Genomic DNA, 12657 nt, shown 5'->3' with positions numbered 1-12657 from the left:
CCTAATTAATCCACATTTCTAGATAAGAATTAATTTTTTCCCCACACTTGGATCCCAGAAGCTTAACAAATACCATATTAAACAGAGTGTCGGAAGAGTGTTCTGACATTTGTTTTGAATGTTGTTATTTTGACAATCCTCTGGGCCTCGGTCACAACTAAGGATGCTTTAATGGTTGGTGCTGAAAACCTCTGATTAACATGTTTTAGCACCCTAAAAAAACCTGGTGCCTTGTGTTCACATCTTTTTCCCCGATTTTTAATTCCTTATCTACAAATCCATTCACACACATTCGTGCAAAAATTAAATACCTAATTAGTAGTTTTCACCATTGTAATGCCCTTTTCCTTATCTTTTCTATGAAACAAATACTTGTGTTAAAAAAGTGAATAGACCGTAGCATTGCCCAGTCAATTACAAAAATAAGCTCTTAAAAGGTGAAGAGGTGAAAGAAACATGAGAAATTTACTCTGAAGAGCCACCTAGTGATCAGAACAGATAACTGGACAGTGACAACTGACAGTAAAATTAGAGCGGGAAAGTTGGCACAATATTTTAAATGTTGGCATAAAATAAATCCTGACAACTGGAAGTGAACAAATTATTGATTTGTAGCCATGCTCAATGCAAAACTTGCCGTATCACGTGAATAATTATCTATTTTCCATGCTTAAATTCCGGCTGTTAATTGTCCTTGAATGATCTTCTTCAAAAAAAATACTCAGTTAATGCACATTTCTCTGCTAATTCAAAGACAGCCAATTTTTTTGTGCTAGGTCACCTTAAATTACTACTGTGTGGAAATGATGAACCAGCCAACTTGCATAATATTTCGCAGAAATCCCCAGCATTGGAAATACGTGGATGGAGCTTTGGACTTTTACAACCTTTAAAACTGTGCTGGGTCCACAATAAGTGTAAACCACAAGCAGGTGATGGGAATGCTCTGTGCATGAGGGTTTGCGTATTTTGAATGCAATTAGAAGGAAACGGCTGTTTAGTAGGGAACATTGACTCCATCAAACATTTTGCATTTGCAATTAAAACTTTGCATCTGAGACAATTAACCTGAGGACGAAAAGGAATCCAGCCCCAAACATCTTTCACACCTCTGGTTACACAGCCTATACAAGATTCTGACCCAAGGAGACAGCGTGGAGCCAAGAAGGCTACTGTAACTATCATCTGGTATTCAAACCCATGACGCTGCTTGGCCTACTGTGTTCAACCAGCTCAACACCTTGTTATCTCAGATTCTCCAGCATCTGCAGTTCCTACTATCGCTAAAACTGTTAACACCACTTCTAACCATTGGAAATCTAATTAAACCACTCTAGCCCACAAGGAAATATCAATGAGACAACTGGCCTGGAGAATGGTTTGAAGATTTGGGAGATCCTGCAATTGGTAAAACCATTGGCCCGGTCCAGGGGTATGGTGAACGTGCTTGCAGACAGTACGGAGAAAAGGAAAAACTGCGCCGGGACTGGTGAGCATATATTCAAGATCCCAGAGTCCCAACTAAGTTAATAGTGAGAGACAGGTGGTATCGGTGCATTGTCAGTCTGCGTAATAGTGTCTTATTGTACTACTTTTTGAAAAAAAAGTCAATAGAGATTCTCTTGCCCTCAAACATTTGTCTGCTGTCTTTTCATTGCATCCTGATTAATGAATCCAATGCCTAGAACCAGGGACTGCAGTAATTTGAACCGCTTAGAAGTCAGAAGTAAAACTGATGGAAAACCAAAACCCCTACAATTGCTGTGCTGCACAGGATACTGTCAAAACCTGGAAGAACAATCTGCAAATAAGATTGTGAAACATTCTCATGCATTGCATTGACCCAAATTTAGTTTTCTCACTTTCATTTGTCTCTGGGCATTTACTGATGTGAATAAAAAATATCAACTCCAAAGCCACTCCTGTGTAAATGGCAAAAAAACTTGAGGGGAACTCGGCCAACTATTATGATTTGAAATATATCATCTGAAAAGGAGGTGAAAGTAGATTTAATAGAAATTTTCAAAAAGGCAATTCAATTTGTACTTGGAGGATTAATGTGGTGTTACGGGGTCATGGTGGGAGGGGGGGTAGAGAAGGTTGGTTTGGGATGCTAAATTGGATAGTGCTTTCCACATGCAACAGACAAAATGGATTCCTTTGATACCGTGAAGTTAAAATTATAGAGCCCCGAGTTTTTTGTTGATACCTTCTTGATATGATTCACGGAACAGCTGGAATATGAACTTGTCTAACTCTCAGCTACAGTCAAAAATCCAGAAATTGGTGAAAGTAAAAAAAAGTACACAATTAATTTGTATTCTTACCAGCACTCTCCACCAAGTCCACAACCTCTTAAATGCTCTTGAACCTCACCATGGCATTTAAATAAAGCAGCACATGACATATGCATGGAAATCTACATTAAATTGGTATTTTCACATCTTAACCATATAGCCTTAAAACTAGAAATCAGATCAGACTATTACAATGCATACTCCACATTTCATGTGACCATGAGCCACTTTTCACAATGTACAATGCCACTATTGTAGTCATTTTCACATATTCGCTGCAAGTAAATGCTCTGTTTCAACTGAAAGAAAGAGGATTCTTTATTGGTGCAAGACCAAAACACTGAAGCGGTTTGAAATCAGAAATAAAACTGAAAAAAGCTGCAAACACTTAAGTCAGACAGTCTCTGTGGAGAGAAAAACAGAAATAATGGCCTTTCATCAGAAGTGGAAGAAGTTTGAAGTGTAACACAGTCTTTAAGTACAGTGACAATGAAAGGGGAGAGATGAAGCAAGAACAAAAGGGACAATCTGTGATAGGCTCGAAAACAGGATTCAATGTCAAAAAGGATGTCTGGACAAAGTTAAGAAAGGTGTGGGGAGTCAATAATGGGAGAAGTAATGATACAAAAGAGCAGCACTGAAAGAAAAAAGTGAAGCATTAACATCTGAAGTCCAAAATCTCATGAGCTGTGGTTGCATTGCAAAATTGTTGAATTTAATGGTGAGCTAATGTTGCAAAGTGCCCAACTGAAAAAGGCGGTGCTGTTCATTGAGCTTCCCTGGAATTATAAAGGAGTCCAAGGACAGGGAGGTCAATGAGAGAACTGAGTAGAGAATTGAAATGACATAACAGGAAGATCAAGGTCTCATTTGCAGAATGAACAGGGATGTTCCATAAAGCAATTGCCTGTTTAGTGATTAGGTTTCCCAGTGTAGATGAGGTTACATCATGAGCAAGGAATGCAACATACGACATCAACAGTACTACGGCTTTCAACTAAAAGGTGCGTTTGGGGCCCTGAACGGTGAGAAGAGGGGAACAGAAAAGGCAGGTGTTACATTTCCTGCGCTAATATAAGAAAGGTGCACGAAATCTCAGGAGATTTCCCTTGAGAGTGGGGGTAGAAAAGAGGAAACCACACAGGCTGGTTGGCTTGATGTCTGTCACGGGAAAGGTGTTAGAATTGATCATTATACATATTTTAGCTGCACCCTTAGAAACCCTTAAGATAATTGAGAATAGTCAGCATGTGTTCAAAGGTAAATCACATTTAACAAATTCATTAAGTTCTTTGAAGGAGTAACATACACTTGAATAAAGGGATCCTGCACATTTACTATACTTGGATTTCCAGGAGCATAGGCAATGATGCCACATCAAAGACTATGGTGAAAAATAAAGGCTCTAGTTTTGGGGGTTACACATTAGCATGGATAGAAGATTGGTTGGCTGGCTGGCAGGCAGAAAGTAGATGATGTATAAATGGGTCTTTATCTGATTGGCAAGATGTGACAAAAGGTATCAAACAGGGCCTCAACCTTTTACTATTTACATCCATACTTAGATGAGGGGTGGAAAGGCATACTAAATTTGCAGTCAACACCAAGAAAGGTAGGAAAATATGCTGTGAAGACATAAGGAAGTTGCAAAGAAATACATACAGGTTCCGTGAGATGGCAGAAGTCTGTTACAATGTGGGAAAATGTGAAGTTGCTCACGATGGTAGGAAGAATGAAAAAAAACATTACTTAGACAGAGAATGATGGCAGAGTTCTGAGGAGCTCCTCCCAAGGTATTCTGGTGTATGAATCACAAAAAGTTAGTCTACAGATATGATGCACAATCTAGAACGCTAATACAATGTCATCTATTATTGCAAGAGGAATTGAACATAAAAGAAAGGACATGTTGCGTCAGTTTTAAGGAGAATTGGGGTGATCACATCTTGAATACTGTGTGTAGTCTTGGTTTATTAATTTAAGGATTGTATTGTATTGGAGGCAGATCGGAGGCTGCTTACTAGATTGACTAGATGGATTCCTGGAATGCGTGGGTTTTCATACAGCGATAGTTTGGACTTGCAGGCTTCTTTCCACTGGAATTGAAGAGTGATCGATGACTTGACTGACATGTATCAACTCAGTTTGCTGGACAGCTGGATTATAATGCACAGTAAGGCCAACAACACGGGTTCAATTCCTGAACTGGTTAAGGTTACTCTCCTTTTCAACCTCACCTGAGGTGTGGTAACCCTCTGCTTAAACTACCCCAGCTGTCTCTCTTTAATCACAGAGCAGCCCTATGGTCTGATAGACAGCAGTGACTTTATCTTTTTAAGATCCTGACCATCTCGACAAGGTGGACATGGAAAAGATGCTTCCTCCGTGGATCAGTCCACAATTAGAGACACTGCTTTAAATTTTAGGTCACTCTACAGAACAGAGATAAGGAGAGTCTTTTTCTCTCAGAACTGCAGAACTTTGAAACCTGCCTCAGACAATGGCAAAGGCAGCTTCATTGAATATTTTTAAGGCAGAAATGATAGATTGTTAGGGATAGAAATCAGGAGTTATTGAGGTAGCTGTGAATGTGGAATTCCAAACAACAGATCAGCCATTTTCTTACTGAAATGGTGGAGAAGGTGAGAATCCAAATGGTCTGTTTCTGCTCCTATTCTGCAAGCTTGTTATGCTTGTAAGTTGGGTAAAGTCAAAGTCCCAGAGAACCACAGGGCTGCTCACTCAGACAGATGACTGGTGTTTAACCTAAGGTTCAGGCAAGGAGAGAAGTTGAGAAGGCAGTAAGGGAATTGAATCCGTTTAGAGACAAAAAATACCGCAGATGCTCGAATCTAAGGTACACAAACAGGAGACTGGAAGAACGCAGCAAGCCAGGCAGCATCTGGGGAAAAGGAGAAGTCAATGTTTCGCGTAGTATCCTTCTTCAGAACTGAATCCTCATTGCAGGTTTCGCTCCGCAGCACAAACTGGCTACGCGTTCAAATGTTAGAGGTACGCAGTGAGAGTCTGCAGAGTGACTGGAGATAATTCATGGTTCAAGGGAGGTAGAGGAAGGCAAGTTGTTTTCAACCTCAACAAAGTAGAGGTCAATTTATCAAACAACTGGGAGAACAAGAGGAGGTGGTTAAAAGTCAGTATATGGAGCAGAAGAATTTTGTCAGCCACTTTCATGCCAGTGGTTCTCCCCAGACAAAAGATAGAGGTGTGGAAAGGACCACACTGAAGCCCATGTTCAATCCTAATTTGAAAATGGGTGAAAGGTTTTGTTCTATAGTGGGGCAATGTCCTGGCTAAAGAAGTGATCATGGAGGCAACTGAAGAAAAGCTCAGCCATGTGAAGCTCAAAATTCATTTCAGGGGGGATAACAAAATTCGGCCTTTGCTAAGGAGTGATCATGGAGGACCACAGAGATGTAGTCAGAATAAAAGGACGGAGCAGAAGTTGAAGCGAAATGTGAGAACCAAGTCTGTCTTTTCCAATGAAACCTTCACACACTCACATTAAGAATCCCCTGCATCTTCCTATCATGTTTAAATGTTATGCTTTGCTGCTTGTAAATCTGTGATAAAACTTATGCACAGTGAGAGTAATATCTGCAACACCGAATGAGATGAATGTAATCTATGAAGTCATGTGACAAGCTGTGTTGTGGCAAACAGTACTGTGTTTCAGAAAGCAGTGTATGCTCAAAATATCTTTCTTGGTTGTCAAAATATGCAGTAAACTTAAACTGAAACCTAAAGCAAACATCTGCCGATATGCAGCAAAAACAAGAAGACGTGTACCTGTCCAAACTGTATTTATTGGAGACTGTGTAAAGAAAACAGGACTGGTTGAAACTATTCAGTGACAAAACTAGCATGATCAGCAACGGCCATGTGCAACTACACTAGGAAAAATGCAACTCTAATGCTTTTTTTAAAAAGTCCTTATCAATTTTCTCCATTGAAATCACTGATTCCTTACTGATAACAGCTTGCCAGCAGCAGTACTCCAACTGATTTTTCATAACAAGCATAAGTGGGCTAGTTTATGTTAGAGGTTGATCCTAATTCTTTCTTCATCCAGCCCCAATTTGCACAACTTTAGCAAGGCAAAAAGATCTCGAATCACTTTCCTTTTTCCTACCTGGAACTGACATCTTTTGTACTATCCTTGCTGATGGCACTTTAATCACTATTAATCGATCTAACAGACACCAGAATTCAGGCTGTGCAGTGGTAGTTGAGAGAGTGTTACATCTTCTCCATTGCTGCAACACTACCTGGACTCTGTCTTAGCAAGGATCGATCACTAACTTACTTGCTACCGCCGTAAAACAACTATTGGTATTTATGCATGTTGTACACCTCTTGCGTGCACCTTGTAAAAATGGTAAAACCTAGGCATGAAAGCATGAACAAGCATCCAATGATGCTAGGTCTCACTTTTGGAGAACTGGAATTGACCACTGAGAAACCCCAGAAGTCTGACCAATTTCAGCTCAACAAGCAATACAACCATACAAGAATGAACAGCAGTAGGCCATACAGCCCCTTGAACCAAGATCATGGCTGGTGTGATCTTGACACCAATCATTCTCCTGTCTGCTTCCCATAACTCTCAGTTCCCCAATACTTTAAAAACTCTGTCTATCAACCCTTAATATGTTTAATGACAGCCTCCACTATTCTTTGGGGTACAGAACTCCAAAGATTCATAGCTATTAACAGAAGAAATTCTCATCTCTTAAATCAATGACACTTCATTCTGAGATTATGCCTCCTAATTCTTGATACCACTGTGTGTTGATGGACAGAATTAGGAACTTCACAGAACAAGATAAATGCAGAGTTTAGTTTTTTGCATTGCTCACTGTAGAGGGTATTCAGTTGAGGCAGAGAAAAATTAATAGGAAAATATCCTTGCTAACTCTTAGGACAAGTTCAATCTATGGAAGTATGGGAAATATTTCAGCTTCAAGCCCACACAAATTAAGTGAAGAGGAACGCTACACTGCCTCAAAAATTATTTTTCACGCTGGGTAATATGTCCCATATGGCAAAACATTCTGCAATCTTACTGAGTCAAAGTGAGAGATCACTACCATGCTTTGTAGATTATTGGGCCTCCCATGCAAAAAAAAGGAAATATTCAAACCAGTTAAAAGGTATTCTGCACTTTTGGACAATCTAGGAATCATAACAGTATTCTTACATGTCTTTTTACTATCTCTTGGTTAGAAACAGTCCAATCTGATCCAGATTCTGTCTCGTCAGCCAGTATTTAGATCTTCAGTTACTTTTTGCTGTATTAAAAACTTCTACTGGCACAATGCTGGCAAGAATATAATGCAGATAATGTAAAATGTACAGAACAAACATTCTTACACAACAGGAAACCATTTCGAACCTATTTTTGAGTTTCCCTTCAAAAATTGTAAAGACATACCGAACAGCCATCAAGAAGTGGTACAGTGGGAAAAGGGATAATTTCTTTACGAATATGAAAACAGTTTAAATCTGACATGCGCAAATTCAAGATCTTGGGCTTGCATTCAAGCATAAACACCAGGTCACAATGCTCCCTAAAATGAAAGCTAGCCCAAGTATCATTCTGATGTCCCAGACATTTTGGCATAACAGGAAGCTCCAATTTGACTAGGGCAAAGAATATCAATTTGCCTGTTCCCTCTCACTTTTCAGCTGGATTACCAAAAATCGAGGAAGGGCTAACTTACCAACAATCTCTATCAGAAGTGCATTTAATACACAACGCTTATGCCCTCTCAAACTGTTCAGTATCTCAGAACTCGAACATCTGACAGACATGGAAGTTAGGGCATGTTGTAAAAAGTGAAGGCACATTTGTTTCTACTATTCATTTAATTTTACAAGTGAACAGTACTGAAACCTATTTACAGCATGATTTAAGTGTTTTGACAGTTAACATTATTTTCAGTTGGTGTTTTTGCTTTCAACTGGTCAAGAATGTTTAGAGTTCAAGGTCCACTACAGCCTTGGGAGCATATTCCAGAATCAGCGAGTACTGAAAGATTGTTGCACTGACTTTTGGGAGAGAGATTAAACTGAAGTCCTGCCTGTCTTTTCAGCTTGACCTAAAAGAACCTATGGCACAATTTACTGTAGAGTAAAGGACTTCTGGGTCATCTGGCTAACATTTATCTTTCAACAAGAATAGATTGTCTGGTCATTTATCTCATTCATATTTATTAGAGCTTGCTGTTTCCCAAATGATTGCTGCATTTCTCTTGGACAGTGACTCCATTTCAAAAATACCTCATTAAGCTGTGAAACACCTTGGGAACCTTCTGAAAACGTGAAATGCCCTATATAAATGATAAATCTTTATCAGGGCAGTATCTTTAAAAATAGTGAAAAAACAAAAATTTCCATTAAAATTGATCATCCATTAAAAGACAGCACAACAGACCAGAAAAAGTGTTTCATAGTGTGACTTGGGCCCGTGGCATTCTTGACTTATAGGCCTTTCACACTTCATCACTGCTATAATTAGCCTCATCACATTACTGCATAGCAACATTTCATTTATAATGGTTCAACCTTATTTACAAATGCGAGACATTGTGAATGTTTCAGAAAAATTCCTGAGAGATAATTTTATCCCAAGTTGTGAAGCTTCCTGTAATTCGCCACTTTAAAACTTCAGGTGCAATATCACATGTTTACTTTTTTTTCCAACAGATCTTACACCAAATTCAACACTTTTCAACCCTAAGCCATTTTTAAAAAAAATTAAATGGAAAAGGAAAATTAAAGTCTGGCATTACAAAAATTAAGGACAATAACAACAGATTTGCATTGCTTAAAAATAGTAAATGGTAACAGATACTTCAGAGAATTTAGGCAATAATCAAATTGCAGAATTGAGGGTCCACATCAACTACGTGAGCTGAGCTCTTGGCTTTATGATTAGATAATTCAGAAAGGAATTTTTTTTTCCCTCTATTTCCAAATTGACACTGTACTTTCAAAGAGTGACAAAATTACAACAGCAATGACCAGCATCAAAAGGATATCACAGGGGTCAGCAAGTGACACAGTGCCAAAGAGGATATTAGGCGGGGTGGCTAAAGGATCCTCAAAAAGGCAGGTTTCAAGGAAAGTGTCAAAGGATGAAACGCAGAGGTAGAGGACTTTAGATCTTAGGGCCTAGATGGTTGGAAACATGACAGGTAACAGAGTGTGAATGGAGTAAGGAATACAAGCATTCTGCTAGTTGGAAGAGGCTAGAGAATTCAGCATAACCATGTGATTTTTTTAAAAACTGGAGTGTTGGTGAACAGGTGGCTGACAGGTCAGTGAATACAGGGCAAATTTCCACCGGTTAAGATACCGATTCAGGCAGCAGAGCTGTGGATGTGGTCAAGTTTATGAAGAGTGGATGATAACAGGCCAGCCAGGAAGTAATCCAATAATTCAGCACAGTACGTCAGACAAACTGTTGAGGCAACTGTGGACTCACAGGAGACGTCAAAGCCAGCCATGTCAGAGGCTGCTTTATCTGTGCCTTAACTTAGGACCATTTCAGTGCCCAAGCAGAGGGATTTATATATTATGTTATAAAAAAGAGAAGCATGATCTTGGAGCAGACACCACACTCAAGTGTTTCAAAGGCATGTGATTATGGAGCTACAGAGTAATTTGCAAGATGAAGGTCGTGTTTATTTTTTCAAAATGCAGGTGATAATGACAGATTTGTAAGGAGGTTGGAGGGAGGTCTATTTATGGTGTCATCTAACAAGGAGACTAGCTAGGAAGGAAAGTGTGTGGTCGGGAATTTAATGTGATTAAGGTTGTGAGCAAGAAATTTGTCTCAAGGAAAAGATGATCTCACAGAAGGCAGGAGGAGAAAAAATAGGGAGAGAAACTAGGTTAAGGGAACCTCAAGATTTATATTCACTCTTTTGTTCAAGTGAGCAAAGCTATTTCCCAACTCAAAACAACATTTCAGGGACTAGACCTTAAAACTTCTGTTGATCCTTCTCAAAACGTAGCCACACGGCTGCCAGTTTGTCACCAAATTACTCAGATTTTGTAAGGAAGCCTGCCCCTCACCCACAGTCAGCTCACTTCCATATCTACAAATTTATGGAAATATGAAAACTTGAATTCCACAGATTCATAATCTCAAACTTTATGCCAGACACAAACATCTGTAGGTTTCTTTTAAAATATTATGTAGTTACAAATTTAAGTGTACATTTAATTTGTAATCTCAGTATAATTTCCTTCTACATCTTTCCAATTTCTCTTTCTGCAAGTCCTTGGAACATGCTCAACGCTACACTGCAACATGACGTCTTACGTTGTACAGGAACAGACAACATGCAGTACCTCATTCAAACTTATCCACACCATGAAGCATTAGACTTCTCACCGGACCTCACTAAATTAGCAATGTTTAATCATGGAGCTTACTGTGCAGGAAATTGAGAGTATAAACTGCTCAATTCAACAAAACATTGTCTGCAGCATAACGATGCCAAAGGTATAAGTTTATGACCATACTTCTCCAGAATACAAATGTTATGGATAAAGGAAACAAAGTTCAAATATGACAAAATACTAGAATCTACTTAAAAGCAGCGAGCAAGTAAAATACAGGTAAACTAAAACAAACCAATTTTAAAAAAAGAAAACTAAGGCACAGAAGTTTGATGGATTATAATTCCCCTTCTTTCAAGTATGTGCAATAAAAAAAAACACACAGGGTTAAATAGCTAATACATCTGAAGTCAATCAAAATGGTGGCTCAGGCTACAGCTTGCAGTATTTACTATGTGACTAGAGATATGTAATCAAAAACAATCCCAGTTTTCAAACAAAGTGACCACTGACTTGGATTTTTCTAGATAAAAGGTGGAGAGCTGCTACAGTTGTCACTGTACTGAACTGATTTCAGAATGTTATCACCATGCTGAAATTATCAGTTTGATTCTGAATAACTCAATTTCAAATCAAAGTGGTATTGTTGTCTTGGGATCAGAGGAAAAAAGGATTAAAGAACATCATCTGTGTTGCATTATTCTATGATGCAGAAGAATAAAAAAGTGAGATTAAATGAGATGTAGAATGCAAAGGCAACATCCCATCAAAATTTTGCTGGCAAAGTGCTTGTTCCATACTACAAATGTTCTATAGTGCTAATCAGGATTCTGAAAGTTCAGCTATGAACAATGCAAAAACAATGTCAACGAGGTCACAGGAAACGGCATGAGTATATTTTGAAAGCTAATGTAAAAGGACTTCAGATAAAAACAATAAACATCCATCTTGATTTGAGACAATCACGAGTGCTTCCATAATGACAAAAATGAAATCTCTACATTGATAATTTCTTAGCCTGAAAAATACATACAAAACAGCAAAGATGATGTGGGGAACAATCTTAATTTTCCAGTGCACAACTCAATGGTAACTTCACTCGAAAATTCTACCTTGACTTTTGTTTTGATGAACGTCCTTCTCAAAATGTTTTTCAAATGGACATGAAGACAACAAAACGAAACCCAAGCTCGCACATACAAACAAAAACATGCATACTACCACAATGTAATGGGAAAAACAAGGTTAATCTGCTTTTCCAGCTGCAAACTCTTGCTCTCCGTTGTAAATGAAATGTTCATGGCTATGTACTTTGAGGAAACCGCGCTTACAAGGTCAGTTTTACTGAGAAAAGGACAAGCTTAAAACACTTTAGACACGGGCAGCAGTTAGGACAGTGTTGATCTTGGCCGGATGATCTACACCACGGTGAACTGGCCGCTCGTTTCACTTCTAAAATGCAGAGCGTCTCCTGCAACTTTGTCCTCTTGGTAAACAGAATTACAAACAGATATGCTGATAATCGAGCAGATTTAGTTTTTACCAGAGGGCTTGAGAATGTTCTGAAGGACATGTCTAGGGCCTGGAAATTACCTCGTGGGTGTTTATTTCCCTTGCAAATCGCAGGGCAGTTTGCTTTGAAAGACAAAAATGCAACTGTTATCAACATTTCCTCACAAAGGACAAGAGCGCGTCATGAACAACCCTTTCTGTTATTTAACTCTCCTCAATTGTTACGTTGATTACAGTTCAAATCTTCAATAATTCTCGCCGTGAGAGAAACACGGCCAGGCATGGGAAACAAGCTGAGTAGGGGCATTTTGTGAAACATTAATAAACTGCTTTAAACTTGAAACGGGGCGGGGAGTTAGGGGGTGGAAGACACTTAAGTGACATTGCTGGGGGGGGGAGAAAAAGAGGGCAGAAGGGAAGGGACCACCAAATTAAAAACAGGCTGTGATCGTCAATGAAATAAGGACAGGGGAAACCA

At 39.0% G+C, this 12657-nt stretch overlaps 1 protein-coding gene across 4 annotated transcripts in view; it reads right to left on the bottom strand.

The window, feature by feature from the left end:
• zbtb34 (zinc finger and BTB domain containing 34) overlaps nt 1-12657 on the bottom strand; it is a 43879-nt gene that overhangs the window by 17854 nt on the left and 13368 nt on the right. The gene's annotated exons all lie outside the window — the stretch shown is intronic.

This window comes from Stegostoma tigrinum, chromosome 29 (genome assembly GCF_030684315.1).
Source record: "Stegostoma tigrinum isolate sSteTig4 chromosome 29, sSteTig4.hap1, whole genome shotgun sequence".
Taxonomy (NCBI): Eukaryota; Metazoa; Chordata; class Chondrichthyes; order Orectolobiformes; family Stegostomatidae; genus Stegostoma; species Stegostoma tigrinum.
Note: the sequence above shows the minus strand (reverse complement) of the source record. Positions and strands in the feature narration are given on the sequence as shown.